The sequence below is a fragment of the Papio anubis genome, chromosome 18 (assembly GCF_008728515.1).
Source record: "Papio anubis isolate 15944 chromosome 18, Panubis1.0, whole genome shotgun sequence".
NCBI lineage: Eukaryota > Metazoa > Chordata > Mammalia > Primates > Cercopithecidae > Papio > Papio anubis.
In genome coordinates this window covers 14706505-14726768 of record NC_044993.1, presented here as the reverse complement: position 1 = coordinate 14726768, position 20264 = coordinate 14706505, and the positions used below count along the sequence as shown (strand labels likewise).

At 41.8% G+C, this 20264-nt stretch overlaps 1 protein-coding gene and 1 long non-coding RNA gene across 3 annotated transcripts in view; both read right to left on the bottom strand.

Annotated features, from left to right (window-relative positions):
* Positions 1–20264, bottom strand: part of CFDP1 (craniofacial development protein 1) — a 150234-nt gene that overhangs the window by 37844 nt on the left and 92126 nt on the right. The window lies entirely within an intron of this gene.
* On the bottom strand, positions 266–2754 carry LOC116271270. The gene is made up of 2 exons (XR_004179728.1): positions 1614–2754; positions 266–569 (listed from the first exon to the last, which is right to left on the bottom strand). It is a non-coding gene; the product is annotated as an uncharacterized LOC116271270 (long non-coding RNA).

Genomic DNA, 20264 nt, shown 5'->3' with positions numbered 1-20264 from the left:
CAGAGTCTTGCTATGTTGCCCAGGCTGGTCTCAAACTCCTGGACTCAAGAAAACCTCTCACCTTGGCCTCCCAAAGTGCTGGAATTACAGGCGTAAACCACCATGCCCAGCCTGAAACTCACGGATTAAAGGTACTGTTTATCTTCCATCAGTTTTGGCAAATGTATACCCCTCCACAGTCAAAATACAGAACATTTCCACCATCACAGAAGTTCCCTTCCCAGTCAATTCCCCACCCTCCAGCAATGACTATTCTGACTTTTATCATCATAGATAAGTTCTACCTTGTTTTGAACTTTATATAGATGGAGTAATAGGGTATTTTTTCTTTTGTGTCTGATTTCTTTCATGCAGCACAATGTTTTTGAGTTCATCCATGTTGTGTGTATAATGGGTTGTTCCTTGTTATTGCCACACTTTGTTTATCCATTCTCCTATCGATGGACACCTGGTTGTTTCCAGTTTTACACTATCAGGCTTGTATAGCTTTTGTAGAGATGTTTTCATTTCTTTCAGATGAAAACTTAGAAGTAGACCACAGCCTGGGCAACAGAGCAAGAAAACCCTGTCTTGGGGGAGGAGAAAAAAAAGGTTGGCTATATTTTTTTATTACTGAGTCAGTTCTATATATATTTATATATATCTACATATATACATATAAATATATATAAATTCTCTATATATTTATATATTTACAATTCTATATAAATATATATTTATATAAACATACTACAGTATACATACATACTTCAGATATGTATTTTACAATTTTTTTTCTGTCTGTGGCTTGCCTATTCATGTTCTTTTTTTTTTTTTTTTTTCTTTGAGACAGAGTCTCGCTCTTTCGCCCAGGCTGGAGTGCAGTGGCACAATCTCGGCTCACTGCAACCTCCGCCTCCCCATTCAAGTGATTCTCCTGCCTCAGCCTCTGGAGTAGCTAGGATTACAAAGGCCCGCCACCATGCTTGGCTAATTTTTGTATTTTTAGTAGAGATGGGGTTTCACCATGTTGGCCAGGCTGGTCTCGAACTCCTAACCTCAGGTGATCTGCCTGCTCTGGCCTCCCAAAGTGCTGGGATTACAGGCATGAGCCACTGCGCCCAGCCAACCTATTCATGTTCAATTTTTTTTTTTTTTTTGGAGACGGAGTCTCGCTCTCTCACCCAGGCTGGAGTGCAGTGGCACGATCTCAGCTCACTGCAAGCTCTGCCTCCCAGGTTCACGCCATTCTCCTGCCTCAGCCTCCCGAGTAGCTGGGACTACAGGCGCAGGCCGCCACATCTGGCTAATTTTTTGTATTTTTAGTAGAGTTGGGGTTTCACCGTGTTAGCCAGGATGGTCTCGATCTCCTGACCTCATGATCTGCCCACCTTGGCCTCCCAAAGTGCTGGGATTACAGGCATGAGCCACCATGCCCGGCCTATTCATGTGCTTAATGACATCTTTCGATGGGCAGAGGAGAATTATTTGCATGGCTACCAAGTCAACAAACAAGGAAAAAAGTAGTAATGTTACAGATTTGAAGAAACAAAACGATCAGCATTTCTTCTTTAAACTATTTGCTTTTAGAAGCCAATTCTCTATCTTAGCAAATGCAGAACCATTATACTTACTGCAGGCTAAATTTTAAAAGACAAAAATATTTGATGGATGCCCCTTTCAGATATATGCTGTGCTGCTGAGCCAACGCTGATTCCAGGAAATGGCTCTGTCAAATGAGAATTAGGAAGGGAAGTCCTGAAATGCCACAGATTGTCATCAAACCAGAAAGTTGTTATTTTTTGAAATAGAGGGAAGTAAAAAAATATGAAGAAGGAAGTCTGTAAAGCCTTTCATACCACATTCTGGTTTTTAAGACAGCCCATTACTTTTTTTGCTCTCTCCACAAGCAATTCAAAAATAAGGAAGGAAGTTATAGTGGTTAGAGCAAGGCGTGAAGATGCCAAGACTTCTGGGCTGCACTTCTAATTCATCTGCTGTGTGGGCTGCCCCCACCCTGGATATATCACTCCTTCACATTTTCTACTTCAGTGACTGAGACACAGAGAGGCCAGTGTAACTCTGTGAGAGGCTGTGAGCATTATTAATCATTAATGTTCTGCCAGAGCCTTTGTGCAACAGAGGTATGGAAATACCAGCTACCTCACAATCATCTGCAAGGGCCAGTCATTGCCAGCCCCACCCCCTCCCACACATTCATGACTTGACTTGCCTCCTCCTCATAGCATCTTACCCCCTGCAGCTAAGCAAACGTTTGCCTTTTTTCCCTTCTGTAATTAATCACAACAAAACCCTTTAAAACAATGGGTGAAAAGGACCGGGAAAGACGATGGTTAATGAAGATAAAACTGCACAGTCCCACCTGTCGAGACAATCCGGCCAGCCCGAAGTGCTCTAGAGAATATCTGCACTTCCCTGGGATACAAGCCCCAGAAATAGGCTACTAGATGGCCAGCTGACCTAGAACCAAGCAGAAGCCACCAGTAGGAGGCAGTGCAGAGGGTGGAGGAGGTTTCTATCAGAATAGAGGAAGGAAGGGAGAAAGGTGACTTAGGCATAAGCCCCTTGCCCCTCTTTTACTATTCATGTTGAAATCTGTCAAGACAAGACTTACGAAGAAACCAAAGCACAAGCTAAACCTTGTGAAATTGAAGTCTAGAAGCCAGGTGCAGTGGCTCACATGTGTAATCCCAGCACTTTGGGAGGCTGACAGAGGCAGGTAACTGGAGGTCAGGAGTTCAGGACCAGCCTGGCCAACATGGCAAAACCCAGTCTCTACTAAAAACACAAAAATTAGTCAGGTGTGGTGGTACATGCCTGTAATCCCCGCTACCTAGGAGGCTAAGGCACAAGAATCGTTTGAACCCTGGAGGTTGCGGTTGTAGTGAACCGAGATCATACCACTGCACTCCAGCCTGGGTGACAAAGCAAGACACTCTGCCTCAAAAAAAAAAAGAAAAGAAAAGAAAAAAAAAGAAAAGAAAAAGAAAAGTCTGGAGACAAAGCAAAACATGTATTCGGCAGGTCAACTGATAGACTAAGGGCATGTGTATGGAGGTAGAGAAATGGCTCATGTAACCCTAAAATTATTCTTCATGTGGGTTACAGTCCATGGACCTACCTAATCCTGTGATCATTCTATTTCAGGTTAGTCTTGCCAGCTCATAAATGTGGTAAGTTGCCTCCTGGTTGGGCTTCAAATGCCCTCAGGTATCTTGATTTACAATTACATGTTTGAGCTATTAGAACATGACACAGTAACTTGTTAGATGTCTTGTCAGTGCCCCTTTGCCCTTAGGGGGGAAAAATAACTTAAACCTTAGGAGGGAAAATAACTTAAACCTTTATTTGGCTTATGCTCATGGTCAAAATTCAAAATGATCAAAAAAGGACCCACTGAAAAAAATCTCCCACTTGTTTCCTTGCCCACCAAATTATTTTTTCTCAAAGGCAACCACTGTTACCAGTTTCTTATGTGTCCATCCAGAGAGATTTTCTGCATACATAATCATTAACAGTTCATAGACTATCTCCCCTTCAATTGATTTCCTACTTGATCTATAAGCATTTGTGACAAATCTCCATATATTTAGCTTACATTTGTGTTTGGAAATAAAGCTCTGCAAGCAAGAATAAAAAATACCAACGATATAGTAGGGGCTTGATCTAACACAAAAAATAGATGACTGACTTCAAAATGATGACAGAATTGGGGGGAAGACAATTAGAAGGGGATGAAAATCATCTAAATGAAATTAATATAAGCCTCTCCCAAATAAGTGGGGAAAAAATTGCAGCTGCCCCTCTGCCCTTTTCTTGTCTTCTTTCCTCCCACCATCATCAGAATCACTATCACTTAGGATTTTAGTTTTTATTAAGCAAACACTGAGCACTTTCTCTGAGCCAGACAGACACTGTTCTAGGAGGTGGAAATACAGCAGAGAACAAGACACTTTGCCCTCAAGGAGCAGAATCCTTGTGGTGCAGACAGGTAGCACAGGAACCTGTGTGAAGATGCTAGACCCTGGCAGGTACACGAGTTAAGGGGGCAGGGAAGTTGTGCTGCAGCTAGAGTGCTTGGGGAGGCCTCTCTGAGAAGGGACAGTTGAGAGCTCAGCGATGAGAGGTAGGTAGGGAGCAGTATGGAAACGAGAGAGATGAACATTGTAAGCAGCAAGAACAGGCAGTGATCCTGAGCACAACCTGGTCAAAAACAGAAAAGAGAGTTTGGCTTGAGCCAGGAGAAGGCCCTCCACTTCTTCCTTTCCTGCACATACAACAATGCATATATGCCTCTTTAACAACTTAAATGGCTGTATGCCCCTTCACTATTCTGCTCCTAGCTTTTTCAATTATCTACTACGTATTTCAGGGATCATTCCTGATCATCACAGAAAACATGTCCTCATTCTGTTAAAGCTTCATGTTATTCCATTGTAGGGAAGAGCCATAATTTATTCAACAGCAGTTACTGCTGGACTGCCAGTGGCAATCCTGTGCCACTACAAACATGGATAGCCACACCCTTGTCAAAACAGTGTTATTTTAGGATTTCTGCCAATAGGTGAAAAATGGCACATCCTTGTCATTTAAATTTGTCTTTTTATTTGCAAAATTTAAGCATCTTTTCTAATGTGTAAGAGTCATTGGTATTTCCTTTCTTGCGAGCTTTTGGTCCCTTGCCCTTTAAAAACTGGACAGTTCCCATGTTTATTGATTTGCAGGGGATCTTATGGAAATCTGCACCTTGTTTGGCTCTGAGTTGCAAATAGTTTTCTTCTGGTTTGCTGTCTTTGTTTATGGCAGTCTTTGACATGCACAAGTTTTAAAAAAAATTTATGAATGTATCATTGTTCTAAGCCTTTGAAGGATGTTGTCTCAGTTGAAATCAACTTCCTACTGAGGCGGTGGAATCTGCTCGCTGATGCGAATAATCCAGCTGAAAGGGAGAAGACAGCAATGTGAGAGGGACTAAGTGCAGGAATGACGACACTGGGAGAGGGAGTGAGGCCCGGCACAAAGGTGGAGCAGTGGCCACAGGCAGTAGTACCACAAGGCAGGCAGGATCCACGGGTACTGGCACTGTAAGGATGGTGGAGTCGCTGCTTCCAAACTCTCCCTCCTCTTTTCTTAGCCAAACACAGAGCAACTTTGAGGCGCAGGCCATTAGGCTTTACTGCCCTTTGCCCCTCCTTATTGCTGCCACAACTAACTTCTCCAGTCACTCAATCCCCTGTCACTGACTGTATTAGTCCGCTCTCACACTGCTATCAAGAACTACCAGAGACTGGATAATTTATACAGAAAAGAAGTTTAATTGCCTCATGGTTCTGCAGGTTGTACAGAAAGCATGGCTGGGAAGGTCTCAAGAAACTTTCAATCATGGCAGAAGGGGAGGCAAGCGCGTCTTACGTGGGTGGCACAGGAGGAAGAGACAGAAGTGGGAGGTGCCACACACTTTTAAACAACCAAATCTCATGAGAACTCACTATCATGAAAACAGCAAGGGGGAAGTCCACACCCATGATCCCACCAGGCAACTCCTCTAACACTGGGGATTATAATTGGACATGAGATTTGGGTGGGACACTAATCCAAACCGTATCACTGACTGACGACTTCAGCGCTTGGGAGGGGTTTGCTCTTGTTTTCCTTTTTCCTCTTTCAAGTGACTTCAGCATCCACAGATGATCCAAACCTGGCCTCAATTTTTTCAACCTTCTCAGAGCCAATCAACTTTGTCTTTCACCCAGCTCAGCCACTTATTCACACAGCATTCTCTGATACCCAATGAAACTGCTGCAACTTTTACTTCAAAGGTTCTGTTCTCTGTTCATTTCCTCATACCCTTCTTAGCTTGGATACTTTTGTACTTCCACTGAACTCAATGGCAAATCCAGGAGAGAGAGAGAATTTGTAAGCAATGATGGGTTACAAGGGAGACATTTACTTCACCTCTCACTCTTCGGGAACGTGAAGCATGGGAGAAAAAAGAGCCTCTGCCTGAGGCTCTTTTTTCTGAGGCAGGTGGCAGTGTTTCCAGGGAACCACTGGGCCATTTCAGAGAAGGCAAGAAGGTAAAGGGATCATTCATCAAGGAAGCAGAAACTGAAAGGAACCAATGGGTTCTAGTGTGTACAGAGAATGAGAGGATAGGGAGGGGTCGATTCAGGGAATGTTCAGGGCAGAATACAGATGACATCTTAAAGATGAGCATCATCTGGAGGACTGGATTTCTGGGGACAACTGCGATGGATATCAGAGCACAGCACGGATGAGAACTTCCGGGTGGCTGTTTCTACGTGTCTAGAGATGTCACTGCTGTTGAGCGCGTGCAGCTGCTCAACTTCCAGACGGCTACTGACCTAATGCATTTTCTGGTTTTTTGCTCATCAATTCTTTTTGATCCCCCCTTTCATTTTTCTGGAAAACATCCCTTTGATAATTCTATAAAATAGGGATTATAAGTGAGAAATTGACTTCCTTTACACCTGAAAAATGTCTTCATTTGCCCTTAATACCTAAGGGATAGCTTCTGTGGGTACAGACTCCTGGGTTCTGGACTATGCTGTTTCAGAACTCTGAATATGTTATTTATCATCCTCTTGTGTGTTGCCAGAAGACTCTGATGCCCGCTTGATCCTTGATACTTTATAGGCTGGCCAGTTTTCTCTCTCTGGAAGCTTCCATTATATGTGTACAATTTGAGTCTTCTTAAACTCATAACTTCACAGTGGGCACTCAGTGGTCTCTTTCAATCTACAAATTCTTGCTTTTCTTTTTTTTTTATTTTTTTTATTTTTTTTGAGACGGAGTCTTGCTCTGTCGCCCAGGCTGGAGTGCAGTGGCCGGATCTCAGCTCACTGCAAGCTCCACCTCCTGGATTGACGCCATTCTCCTGCCTCAGCCTCCTGAGCAGCTGGGGCTACAGGCGCCCGCCACCTCGCCTGGCTAGTTTTTTGTATTTTTTTAGTAGAAACGGGGTTTCACGGTGTTAGCCAGGATGGTCTCGATCTCCTGACCTCATGATCCGCCATCTCGGCCTCCCAAAGTGCTGGGATTACAGGCTTGAGCTACCGCGTCTGGCCCAAATTCTTGCTTTTCTTACGTTCTGGGAAATTTTCTCCCGTTATTTCGTTGGGTTATTTGCTCCTTCCTCCACTGTCTCTGTCTCCTCCTAGAAGTCCTACTAGATGAACACTGGAACTTCTGAAATGAGCCTCCTTATTATATTCACTTTTCTGTCAGCCTTTCTATCTCTTTGTCTTATTTTATACTCTAGGACAATTCTTTGGCTCGTTCATCCTGCTCACTTACTTCCTTTAGTTGTATCCGTTCTGCTACTCAACCCTTTAACAAGGTTCTAACTAAAGGATCACGTTTTATTTCCAAGGTCTAGGAAATAAAAATCATTCTTTTTTCTTATTTCATGAGTGCAGCATTCTCTTTTTATCCCTTTCAGGGATAAATTCACTTCTCTTAAAGTCTTCTTTATGTTCTACTTATAAGGATCCTCCAATGTGAGCTTTTCAGTTTCTTCAGTTTGGTGTTTCTTTTATGATGATGATTTCCCGCTAATGTTTGGTGACTGTTACGTGCTTGCTCATGGCTCTCTAGATCCTCGGTGTGTAAATGCTGCATTACTTCACCACCGCCAATCTCCACTGGTTACACGGGAAGGGCAGGATATGCAGGGCTTCTGGACTCTGACTTCCACCTTTAATCTGATTCCCTCAGCCTTCTGCCCTTTAAGAATTCCTCAGATTTCTAGACTTCTCAGGATGCTTCTTTTCTTCTAGCATTGCTAGGACATATACCTAATATATTAGGGATTTGGGGCATACATATGACATGTGTTCAGCCTGCCAACTTGAGAACCATCTTAACAGGAGCCCTTTAGCACTCACCAGGTAGAAGCTGTTCTAGATATGAACCACTAATACCAAGGATCTTACAGTGGAAGACAAAGATTCCTTAAAAATCTTTAAATGGCACATGGAGAAGATGTCTTCAATCCATTTTCTTTGCTTTGCTTACCAAACAAATCTTCCTGTTACTTTTTATGATTTTTCTGGTTTTGTTTCTTTATGATTTTCTTATACTAGTTTTGGGATGCCTCAATAGGACAAACTCCTCTAGTTAGTGAAATAGTAATTATAAGTTAATAAGCAAGCATTTGAGTTTTCTAAAACAAATGTAACATCAGCCTTATGATTGTCATGAATCAATTAATCACAACCTAATCAACTGATAAAATCACATTTCCAGAACCTCAGTGTTCCTATGATGATCCTGTAACAGAGATATGGACAACAACCCTGGAGCCTCCTTCAAATTATGGGACATCACCAACAATCAATCACTAAGAGAAGAAATAATTTGGAAGAATAATTCATTTTTGGTTACTCAAATATAACCCAATTTAAAGGAGATTGTTCTTTCTTTTCTCTAGTAAGCTACAGACAGGATCTGCTTCCTTTAATAACATGCTTGGTTAATAACACTTATTTACCAAAGTAAAAATTTCTCTTTATTTCCCTCCACACTAAAATATTTACATAAACTCAAACCACTTATGTTGCTCTATTCCAAAAAGTTTCTTGTCAGAGTGAGGGGAAAATTCTTCAATAAATGTCATTGCCTTGAGGATAAATAGAACATAAATGAAAAACCAGTTTTATTAAGGTTCTGCAATAAGAGGAACTATTTTTTGGATGAAATTTCTTTCTGCAAGTGAAGTTAAAGTTTTAAAAAACTTAAGAAAGAAAAGCCCATTGATAGACGCTCTACTTCTCTGTCACAGATTCTTTTCTGTTTTTTGTTTCTCATTTGCTGAGTAAGAAAAGAGTTAACTCATAAATGAGAGGAATGTTGTTTCAGCTCTACAGAAAGCTTTTAAGGATGAGGTCAATGCGAGGACCAGCTTCTTCATTAACTCATTAACAAGACAGGTCACTGTGGCCTCAGGGTTCATTTATCAGCAGGAAAACCTCAGCTGGTAATGGCTGGTTGTTTCCTGCACATCTCAAAATTCCAAGCAGAGAAGTAGACTCCATTGTGAGTCTGTTTCCTGACTTGGAAGAAAAAAAAATATTTTCATGATGATCATTCTTTTCTCAGGCCGGCGTTAAATTTGGCCCAAAGACACACTGGGCATGCACAGTGCTTCCAATCCCAGAGCCCTTTCTAATGCTTTTTTCCCTCTCCAGTTAATTATTCCTAATGATGTTATGTGTATCTCATTGCGTTTTACTGACAAGGCACCAGTTTTTAAATGAATTTTTATGTAAATATTAATGGATGTAAATTAGGCAAGTTGCAATAAATTAGGCAAGTTGCAGCAGTAATGGCCCACCCGTCCACCTGCACCACATACCACCAGCTACAATTCTCCTTGACGGCTGCTGTTCTTCTCTGGGACCTACTATTCCTAGTCCACAGTGGGATTCAAAGTTATTAATAACCCTACGGCAACCCAATTGGCTTTGCTATAATGTTCGGAAAGGTTTTCTTTTGTAATCTTGTTCCTAGCATCTACCGTGGAGGAAGGAAACTATGAATAGATTATCTTGAGGCTGTCAAGAGAAGATTGGTAGTTTTTCTCCAAATAAGAGATTGGCAGATTAGCAGAGAGTTTAAAGCAAACCTTCGAGGGAACCTTCTCAGTGAGGGGATTATAAATGGAAATCCTATGTTTGCCATTGCTCTGGCAATTTGGGAAGGCTTCTTTGACAGCAGAAGGTTTCAGCAGAGTATAGAAGAAAACAAAAGGCCTGACCCTGCAATGCTGACACACTTTCCACAGCTCCAGCCATAGCATTTCTAGGGGAGGCTAAGCTGTCCTGTTCTCTTTCCCCTTCCTGTTATGGCATTTTCCACCGTTTCTAGGACTCCCTTTCTGTGCTTAGTTTATTGCTGTAGTCAAGCAGCCAGGTAACGAGGCAGCGTGGTTCCACAGAAAAATAACTCTAGCTGGAGCAATCAAAAGACCTAGGTCTTTTCACGCTCTTCTGGTCCTTTGCCTCTCTGAACTTCACCTTCTGGCAAAAGAAGCAGGTCCCTGTGGTCTCCTTCTCTTCTAAAACTCCAATGGCATTTTATTAATTCCAAATATTTGTATAGTTCACACATTCCAAGTTAAATGCTTTAAGGATGTACCTCATACCTGAGTATCACAGGCCACACCAACAGATGTTTCCAAAGGCCAGCACACTGCCAAAACTTCACTGTCAGGATTGATTTGTGGTTTCTGCTATGCCAATGATTTTATAACCCTCTGTTAACATTGAAGTTTACTTTTTACTTTAAGATGTAGAGAACACTGGTTCTTTTGAATGATCATTGCTGGAAAAATCTGGGATGTATTGTTTTAAAAAACTACTACTTGCTACAGTCACAAATCCTTGCTGGCACTCCTGTCTGCACTAGTGTCCTTCCTCATTCGCCAGGAAGAAAAGGTCAGTAAAACAGGAACTTATGTGTCCAAAACTCTGCCATGTCTCAGCTTCAGAATAGCTTTGGAAAAGGAGATTGTTTTCTTTACCAGCTGACTCATTAACAGAAAGGCTGTAAAAGTTTGTTTACTTGGAACAAGAGGGGCAGGTAGTAAGGAGGTCACTGCTGGCTCATCACTTCCCATCCCTAGTGGTAGCCAAAGCCAAATGCAGAGTTAGAGTTCTGCCTGGTCCTGTACATCCACACATGTGGGCTCTATCTGCATACTACGGTGGAAAAGACATCCTTTTTCTAGGTTCTGACTTGGGGGAAGAACAAATATTTTGAGGTTAGGTGGCTAGGTTAAGAATCAGGAATCTTCCTCTTGCCTTTGGAAGAAATCAGAGGGCAGTGATTCTCAACCTTAGGTGATTCTGCCCTCAGGAAACATTTGGCACTGTCTGGGGAAATTTTTGATTGTCCCTATTTGGGGAAGATATTACAGACATCTAGTGGGTAAGGCTAGGGATGCTGCTCAATATGCAGTAATGCGCAGGACAAAGAATTATCCAGCCCAAATATCAGTGGTGCTAAGGTTGAGGAGTCTGCCCTAGGTGAGATGGCATACCCTCCATCCAATGGGGTCATTGTCGATCTGCTGCAAGAAGGACAGCAGTCTCCCTAGTAAGGCACTCTGAGCTCCCTGGAAGAAAACAACTAGATTTAAGGTCAGGACCATCAGTGAACAAACCCCATAGGCACCAACTTCTGGTTGTTCTTGGGGAAGACAGAGACTTGCTTAGTCCTCAGAAAAAGGGAAAAAAGTCCCTGGGCTAAACTGAAAGACTCTATTACATGACACTAAACATGTTAAAAAATGTTCCAGCAAAAACTCCTTTACATTTTAGCTGTCTAGAGAACAAAATGCTGCTGGCACTAGATAGCAGGCTTCTCCACACACACATGTTCTCTCTTGCTTAATAGCAGTTCCTTTGTTGAGGATTCCACCTCTGAGCAGTCTTCAAAGGGTCTGGGAACAGCCAGGCTATGGTTTCTTTACACTAAATGTGTGGACTCCATTTTTTTCCAGCAAAAAAGGTGCAGTTCCACATGATGTAGATGAGGAACAAATGCTAATGGAACAGTTCCAATATGGAAAGGAATTGTAGAGAAAATGTATGTATATGACAAAACAGCTAGGTCAATTCCCAGTCATTTGGCAGGTTGGGGGACACAAGGCCCCAGGGCACCTGAGGAAGCCTGGGAAAGAATTCATGACTTCATCACTAGCTCAATTATTTTACAAACTTCCAAAAATAAACTAGGCATTAAGTTTCAGAACCGCCTTGGCCAGTAAACTGAAAATTGTCAATATCCTAGTACTGACTAGCCCTAGTCTCTTTCCTGCCATACCATTCACTGTAACTCAGTTAATCAATGCGGGGTTATCTCGTGCATGAAAGACTGATTTCCTAAGAAGGCAAAGAAAAGGAAGTAATTCTGTAGATGATTTGATAGTTGAGTAGACTGGGCAATACATAAGCATGCAACATTTTATGCAGAATTTTTAAAAGGCATTTGCAGCCAGGCGCGGTGGCTCAAGCCTGTAATCCCAGCACTTTGGGAGGCCGAGACGGGCGGATCACGAGGTCAGGAGATCGAGACCATCCTGGCTAACATGGTGAAACCCCGTCTCTACTAAAAATACAAAAAAAAAACCTAGCCGGGCGAGGTGGCGGGCGCCTGTAGTCCCAGCTACTCCGGAGGCTGAGCCAGGAGAATGGCATAAACCCGGGAGGTGGAGCTTGCAGTGAGCTGAGATCCGGCCACTGCACTCCAGCCCGGGCTACAGAGCAAGACTCCGTCTCAAAAAAAAAAAAAAAGAAGGCATTTGCTTGTGACATTTTAAGAATCTCTAGTAGTGTACTCGCTTCAGCAGCATGTGTACTAAAATTAGGATCTCTAGTAGGAATCAGTTTTCCCCCATTCCCAAATTAAAGCAGCATGAATAATTTTAGAGGTCTTATTTAGTGCAATTACTGTATGACAACAAGCTGTAATAAACCAGTTACTTAAAACCCAACCGATGAATTGATTGGCTGCTGGATGAAACTAACTTTGGCGGTAGTGCATAAATTCTGAAACTGATGAAAAGTTTGCTCTGTCAGTGCATACAAGGCTTTGAGGTACTGTGCATGTTTTTTCACTGCTATACACAAACATAAAAAGGAACCAGAGTGATGGCTACACAACGTTGTGTAGGTACTAAATGCCACTGAATTGTACACTTTAAAATGGTTAATTTTATGTTAGGTGTATTTCACCACAGTAAGAAAACAAAGGAAATCAGGAGTCAAATCACTTTAATTGCTTTAGAAAACAAAATCGTCGGACTTATGCCCATTAGAAAAATATCTATAAAATATAGGTACAATTCACTGAACCACCATATTATAGCTTATGTTCAGTAGACGTGTATTCACCTAAGAAAAACTAAAATAAGAAGAAAAGCTGAATGAAAAGCTACTCAAAACAAATCTTCAGAAAGGGAATAATAACCCTTATGAAGAGCCCAGAAGTAACATAATTTAGAAAGAACATCCTGGCCGGGCATGGTGGCACACACCTGTAACCCCAGCACTATGTGAGGCCAAGGTGGGTGGATCACAAGGTCAGGAGTTTGAGACCAGACTGGCCAATATGGTGAAACCTTGTCCCTACTAAAAATACAAAAATTAGCTGGGCGTGGTGGCACATGCCTGTAGTTCCAGCTACTTGGGAGGCTGAGGCAGGAGAATCACTTGAACCCAGGAGGCGGAGGTTGCAGTGAGCTGACATTGTGCCACTGCACTCCAGCCTGGGCAACAGAAGGAGACTCCATCTCAAAAAGAAAAGGAAGAAAGAAAAAAAGAAAGAACATCTTCAGGCTGGGTAAAGTGGCTCATGTCTGTAATCCCAGCACTTTGAGAGACTGAGGTGGGAAGATTACTTAAGCCCAAGAGTTGGAGACCAGCCTGGGCAATCCCAGCACTTTGGGAGACTGAGGCAGGAGGATCACTTAAGCCCTAAAGTTTGAGACCAGCCTGGGCAACAAAGCAAGACCCCATCACTACAAAAATAAAACAAAGGCTGGGCGCAGTCGCTCACACCTATAATCCCAGCACTTTGGGAGGCTGAGGCAGGCGGATCACTTAAGGTCAGGAGTTTGAGACCAGCCTGGCCAACACAGCAAAACCCTGTCTCTACTAAAAATACAAAAATTAGCTGGGCATGGTGGTGCATGCCTGTAGTCCCAGCCACTCAGGAGGCTAAGACACGAGAATCGCTTGAATGTGGGAAGTGGAAGTTGCAGTGAGCCCAGACTATACCATTGTACTTCAGCCTGGGTGACAGAGTAAGACTCTGTCTCAAAAACAAAACAAAAAACAAAACATTATCCGGGCATAGTGGCTGTGCACCTGTAGTCCTGGCACTTGAGAGGCTGAGCAAGAGGAAGGAGACTTGTTTAAACCCAGGAGTTCAAGGCTGCAGTCAACTATAATCATGTCACTGTTCTCCTCCCTAGATGACAGAGACTCTGTCTCTTAAAAAAGAAAGAAAAGAACATCCCAAAATCTGCGAGAGACTTTGGTAGTAAGAGATCAAGATCATGTGTTTTTTTTCATGCCATGAGTTATTAAACAAAACATCATTTGTTTTCTTACTGTGATCAATTAGACTACCATGAGGAATATAATTAAGTCAACTTTAAAATCTTGAAAAATGCTGAAAACCTTGAAAAATGTTCAAGGCACATGATAATGGGTCCTATGTTGGTGCTCATTTGCTGTAAGACCTGGTCATGTTATTGGTGACTAAGCTGAGGCTGCACCAGAGGATATAATCAAGGTCTTCTAGATATGAGCTCTGAGGCTTCCTGGTCTCTACTCAAGAAGAAATCTGAATGTATGCAAAGTGAAAAATAATAGAATTGGATGGCAGTGTGAGCAACACGGAGTAATGGCTCAAATGTCAATGTTCAGTACTTCTAATGCATCTCCCATTAGTACTTCACCGTGCTTAAATTCTGCTGAATCCTCAGTGCTTACTAGCACACGCGTAATGCTAGTAACAGAAAGGTGGTGAGATTGTGTCCTGGATTCTGACACCAAAGCTTTAGGTAAATGTAAATGAAGTAGCCCAAGGACCAGGAATGTCAATGTCCTGAAGTTCTCTAGGGGTAAACTCTCCACTGTACAGAGTACCAGGTGGACAGACAGGATGAAGGAAGCAACAACAAACTAAGTTTTATATAATCAATACTGCATATGCTTTGATTTTCCAAGATAGCTCTAAAATCTTCCACTAAAAAAAAAAAAAAAAAAAAAAAAGTCAACACCTATTATAAGGAATTGATATGCCATCCAAACTCTGAAAATAACCCTGCCCCATTCCTCTCCTATGAGGTGCCTAATCAAAACTTGAAAATGTATTTAGTCAACAGGACTCGCCCACCCCACTCCTGAAAAACAATTCTGCTTTGCTTGGGAAAACAGAGATGGTCTTGTCTGTCCTTCCATGTGACAGCAAGTAGTTGGTGCCACAATGCATCCTGGGAGCTGGAGTTCAGTAACAAGGGTCTGCATTTCTTTATTAATACCATGAAAATGCATCCAAAGTGACCTTAAAAATAGAAGGAAGAACAGGCCAGGTGCGGTGGCTCACACCTGTAATCCCAGCACTTTGGGAGGCCGAGGTGGGTGAATCATGAGGTCAGAGTTCGAGAACAGCCTGGCCAACATGGTGAAACCCCGTCTCTACTAAAAATACAAAAATTAGCTGGGCGTAGTGGCGGGCGCCTGTAATCCCAGCTACTCGGGAGGCTGAGGCAGGAGAATCACTTGAACCCAGGATGCAGAGGTTGCAGTGAGCCAAGATTGCGCCACTGCACTCCAGCCCTGGCAACAGAGTGACACTCCGTCTCAAAAAAAAAAAAAAAAAAAAGAAAGAACAAAGCAATATAAAACCATAAATTTAAAGGGAAAACTTTACAGTGGTGACATCTGACAAACTCCACCTTGCCAAATGATTAAAGCTAACATCAGTAATACATCAGTAATACATTGATATATGAGATAAGAAGGGCAAGTCCCCTCTCTGGTGGTCTCTCCAACATCCATAACCTCATTCTAATGAGAAATCACGAAGCAAACCCAAATGAAGAGACATTCTACAAAATACCTGACCAGCACTTTCCAAAGGCAATATCATGAAAAATATAGGCTGAGAAACTCTCATGGGACGGGAGGAGACCAAGGAGACATGACAATTAACTAAAGGTGGAAAATGGGTTTGGGTCCTGGAACACACATGATTATTAGTGGAAAAACTGTCAAAATCTGAAGTCTATCGTTTAGTGAATGGCACTGTACCAATGTTAATTACTTTCTTTTTTAGAGACAAGGTCTCGCTCACTATGTTGCCCAGGCTGGAGTGCAGTGGTGATTCACAGGAGTGATCACAACACACTGCAACTTCAAACTTCTGGCCTCAAGCATTCTTTCCTCCTCAATCTCCAAAATAGTCAGGACTGCAGGTGTGAACCATGCTTGGCTCCCAATGTTAATTTCTTAGTTTTGATAAATGTACTAAGGTTATATAAGATGTTAGTGCTAGAAGAAGCTGGGTAAAGCGCTTATGGGAACTTTGTGCTATCTTTACAACACTTCTGTAAATCTAAAGTTATTTCAAAATAAAATTTAAAAACAAGAAACAAAAAAATCAATTTTAAGCCCAAAGCCTAAAATTTCCTGGGCTTTGCTTTTGTGGCTCATCTTGAACGGGAAAGAAATGCTCATTTAATATTAAAAACCTGCAGTAGACCATAAGTTGTTTTTTCCTCTTTCGGCTCACTTTATAATTTTTTTTTTTTTTTTTTTTTTTTTTTTTGAGATGGAGTCTCGCTTTGTCGCCCAGGCTGGAGTGCAGTGGTGCGATCTCAGCTTGGCTCACTGCAAGCTCCACCTCCCAGGTTCATGCCATTCTCCTGCCTCAGCCTCCCCAGTAGCTGGGACTACAGGCACGCACCATCACGCCTGGCTAATTTTTTGTATTTTTAGTAGAGACACGGTTTCACCGTTTCAGCCAGGATGGTCTCGATCTCCTGACCTCGTGATCCGCCCGCCTCGGCCTCCCAAAGTGCTGGGATTACAGGCGTGAGCCACCGCGCCTGGCCCTATATTTTTAAAATTCAAATTTTACTGCAGTAATTATTTACTGCAAGCTTTTTTTTTGTATTGATATAATTTGCACATCATAAGATACAGCTCTTATGTGAATCATGTCTGTGTTGCCATATTATCTTTCAATTCATGAACATTAAATGTCTTTACTCAGATTTAATTTCTTTGAACAGTATTTTGTAGACTTCAGCAAACAATCGTGCACATCTATTGTCAAACTAATTCCTATTATTTTTGATGCTTTTGTAAATGAAACTATCTCCATTTAATTTTTGTTTTCAGAGACAGGGTCTTGCTGTCTGCCACCCAGGCTGGAGTACAGTGATACGATCACAGCTCACTGCAGCCTCAAACTCCTGGGCTCAAGCGATCCTCCTGCCTCAGTACCCTGAGTAGCTGGGACTACAGGGGCATGCCACCACACCTGGATAATTTTGTTTTTTTGTTTGCTTTTTGGTAGAGTTGGAGTCTCACTCTGTTGATCAGGCTGGTTTTAAATTCCTGGCCTCAAGCAATTCAGCCTCTTAGAGCCTCCCAAAGTGCTAGGATTACAGGCATGAGCCACTTCGCCAGGGCTGTCTCCTTAATTTCATTTTTGGATGGTTCACTGCTAGTTTACAGAAATATAGTTCCTAGGCTGGGTGTGGTGGGTCACACCTGTAATCCCAAGGCACTGTGGGAGGCCAAGGCAGGTGGATTACTTGAGTGCAGTTCAGGACCAGCCAGGCCAAAATGGTGAACTCCCATCTCCACTACAAATACAAAAATTAGCCGGGCGTGGTGGCAGGCGCCTGTAATCCCAGTTACTCAGGAGGCTGAGGCAGGAGAATCACCTGAACCTGGTAGGTGGAGGTTGCAGTGAGCTGGGATCGTGCCACTGGACTCTAGCCTGGGTGACAGAGCAAGACTCTGTCAAAAACAAACAAACAAAAGACATATAGTCCCTAGCACTTTGGGAGGCTAAGGCAGAAAGATTGCTTGACCCCAGGTTGAGGCTGCAGTGAGCTGTGTTTGTGCTGCTGTACTCTAGCCTGAGTGACAGAGCAAGACTGTCTTTAAAAAATATATACAGTTGATTTTTACATATTGATCTTGTATCTTGTAACTTTGCTGAATTGTTTATTAGTTCTAATCATTATTTAGTGGATTGTTTAGGATTTTCTACATATTAGATCATGTCATCTGTGAATAGTTCAACTCCTTTCTCTCCAATTTGGATGCCTCTTGTATCATTTTCTTGTCTAACTGCCCTGGCTAGAAGCTCCAATACAAAGTTGAATAGAGATGGCATGAGTAGACATACTTGTCTTTTTCCTATCTTAGTAGAAAAACATTCGGTTTTTCATGATTAAGTATGATATCGTGGTGGAGTTTTCATCAGATTGAGGAAGTTCCTTCTATTCTAGTTTGCTAAGTGTATTTTGTTCCTTTTTATAGCTGAATAACATTCCACTGTTTGGACATATATTTTCTTCATCTGTATTTATCAGTTGAAAGTCATTGAGTACTTCTACTTTTTGGATGAATAATGCTGCTATGAACACGTGTGCAAGTTTTTGTGTGGATATATGTTTTCATTTTTTGTGAGTATATGCATAGAATTGTCAGGTTTAACTCTGAGAATCTGCCAAACTTTTTTCCTGTGTGGCTACACCATTCTCCATCCAACCAGCAAGGTATGAGAGTTTCAATTTCTCCATACCCTTGCCAACACTTGCTATTTCCATCTTTTTAAATTATAATCATCCTACTGGGTGTGAAGTATTATCTCACTGTGGTTTGATTTGCATTTCTCTAATGAATAATTATGTATTATAAGCTCTTTTAAATTAAGTATTGTTATTTTAAAATTATTACAGACATTTAATCAGACACTTAATTGGCCATAACTTAAGTAGAGGATAGCCTTAAATTACACTGAAATCCTTGCCAGAAACCACAAAAACATACAAGCATAAGACTATGCACTGCAAGACTGTAATAACAAAAGACTAGAAGCAACCCAAATGTTATCAAAGAAAACTAATTGAACAAACTCTGGTAATTCATACAATGAAATACTTTGCATCTGAAAACGAAATAAATGAGGAAACTCTCAAATGAAATAAAGTAGAGAAAACTGTATATGCTCTACTACCGTTAATCCAAGATACGCAAGACAAATAAAAATTTAAATGGAAACAAAAGCAATTCCCAAAAATAAATGAATCTAATGTGTCCAACTGGTAACATTACTACAAACAGAAAAACTACTTCAAGTGACATTAGAACACAGAAATTTGACTATACATTTCTAGTGAAATAAAATCTAATGACAAAAAAAAAACTGCAAAAAAAAAAAAAACAAAGCACAACAAGCCAATTTAAACCATTTGTACTAATCATACATAAAACAGGTGAGTGTATGTATTGTGAAATAAAATAAATGGATATTTATGTGACATTTCATCATTCCAGTGTTTTATTCTTAGGAAGGTAGAAGCTGCAGATTTAAGATAATCTGGGCCGGGCGCGGTGGCTCAAGCCTGTAATCCCAGCACTTTGGGAGGCCGAGACGGGCGGATCACGAGGTCAGGAGATCGAGACCATCCTGGCGAACACGGTGAAACCCCGTCTCTACTAAAAAATACAAAAAACTAGCCGGGCGAGGCGGCGGGCGCCTGTAGTCCCAGCTACTCGGGAGGCTGAGGCAGGAGAATGGCGTAAACTCGGGAACTCGGGGGGCGGAGCTTGCAGTGAGCTGAGATCCGGCCACTGCACTCCAGCCCGGGCGACAGAGCCAGACTCCGTCTCAAAAAAAAAAAAAAAAAAAAAAAAGGATAATCTGAGAGTTCTAAACTTGACTTGGAAGTAGCTGTACTGTTTCTAAAGTGAAGAAATAAACATAGGACAAAGCAAAATATAATTCTTTGCTCTATGTATTGATAAATCTTTGAAACAATGACCAACTCAGTAGCAACTGGCACTCCTATCCCTAATGTCTTGAAATAATGTTTCCCACAGAAAGAGAGCAGGGCTTCCAGATTAGATGACTAATACCAGGTCTGGGACAGGAAATGTATAAAAGGAGCCTGGAATGTTTTGTTACACCATACAGGCATGGAAGCTAGCAAAAACTATTAAGGTCACTATCAAAATAACTTACTAATTTGAAGAACTTATTTGTCAAATATAAAACAATTTGAGAATCAATAAGGATAATGACTGCAATGGACTGAAACAACATCAAATGTTTAAATTCATGAGTTCATAATAAAAAAATACAAATCGGTTACTACGGAGGTTAGTGTACCAACTCATTTTGAAAATGAAAGGAAAAAAAATTATCTTTCCTAAATGAATTGGGAAATAAAAGGATACGAAAAGGTAAATGTCCAAGCTTGGTTGCTCACTCCTATAAGCCCAGCACCTTGGGAGGCTGAGGGAGGTGGATCATTTGAGGTCAGGAGTTTGAGACCAGCCTGACCAACATGGTGAAACCCCGTCTCTATTAAAAATACAAAAATTAGCCGGGTGTGGTGTCATGTGCCTGTAATCCCAGCTACTTAGGAGGCTGAGGCAAGAGAATCGCTTGAACCCAGGAGGCAGAGGTTGCAGTCAGCCGAGATC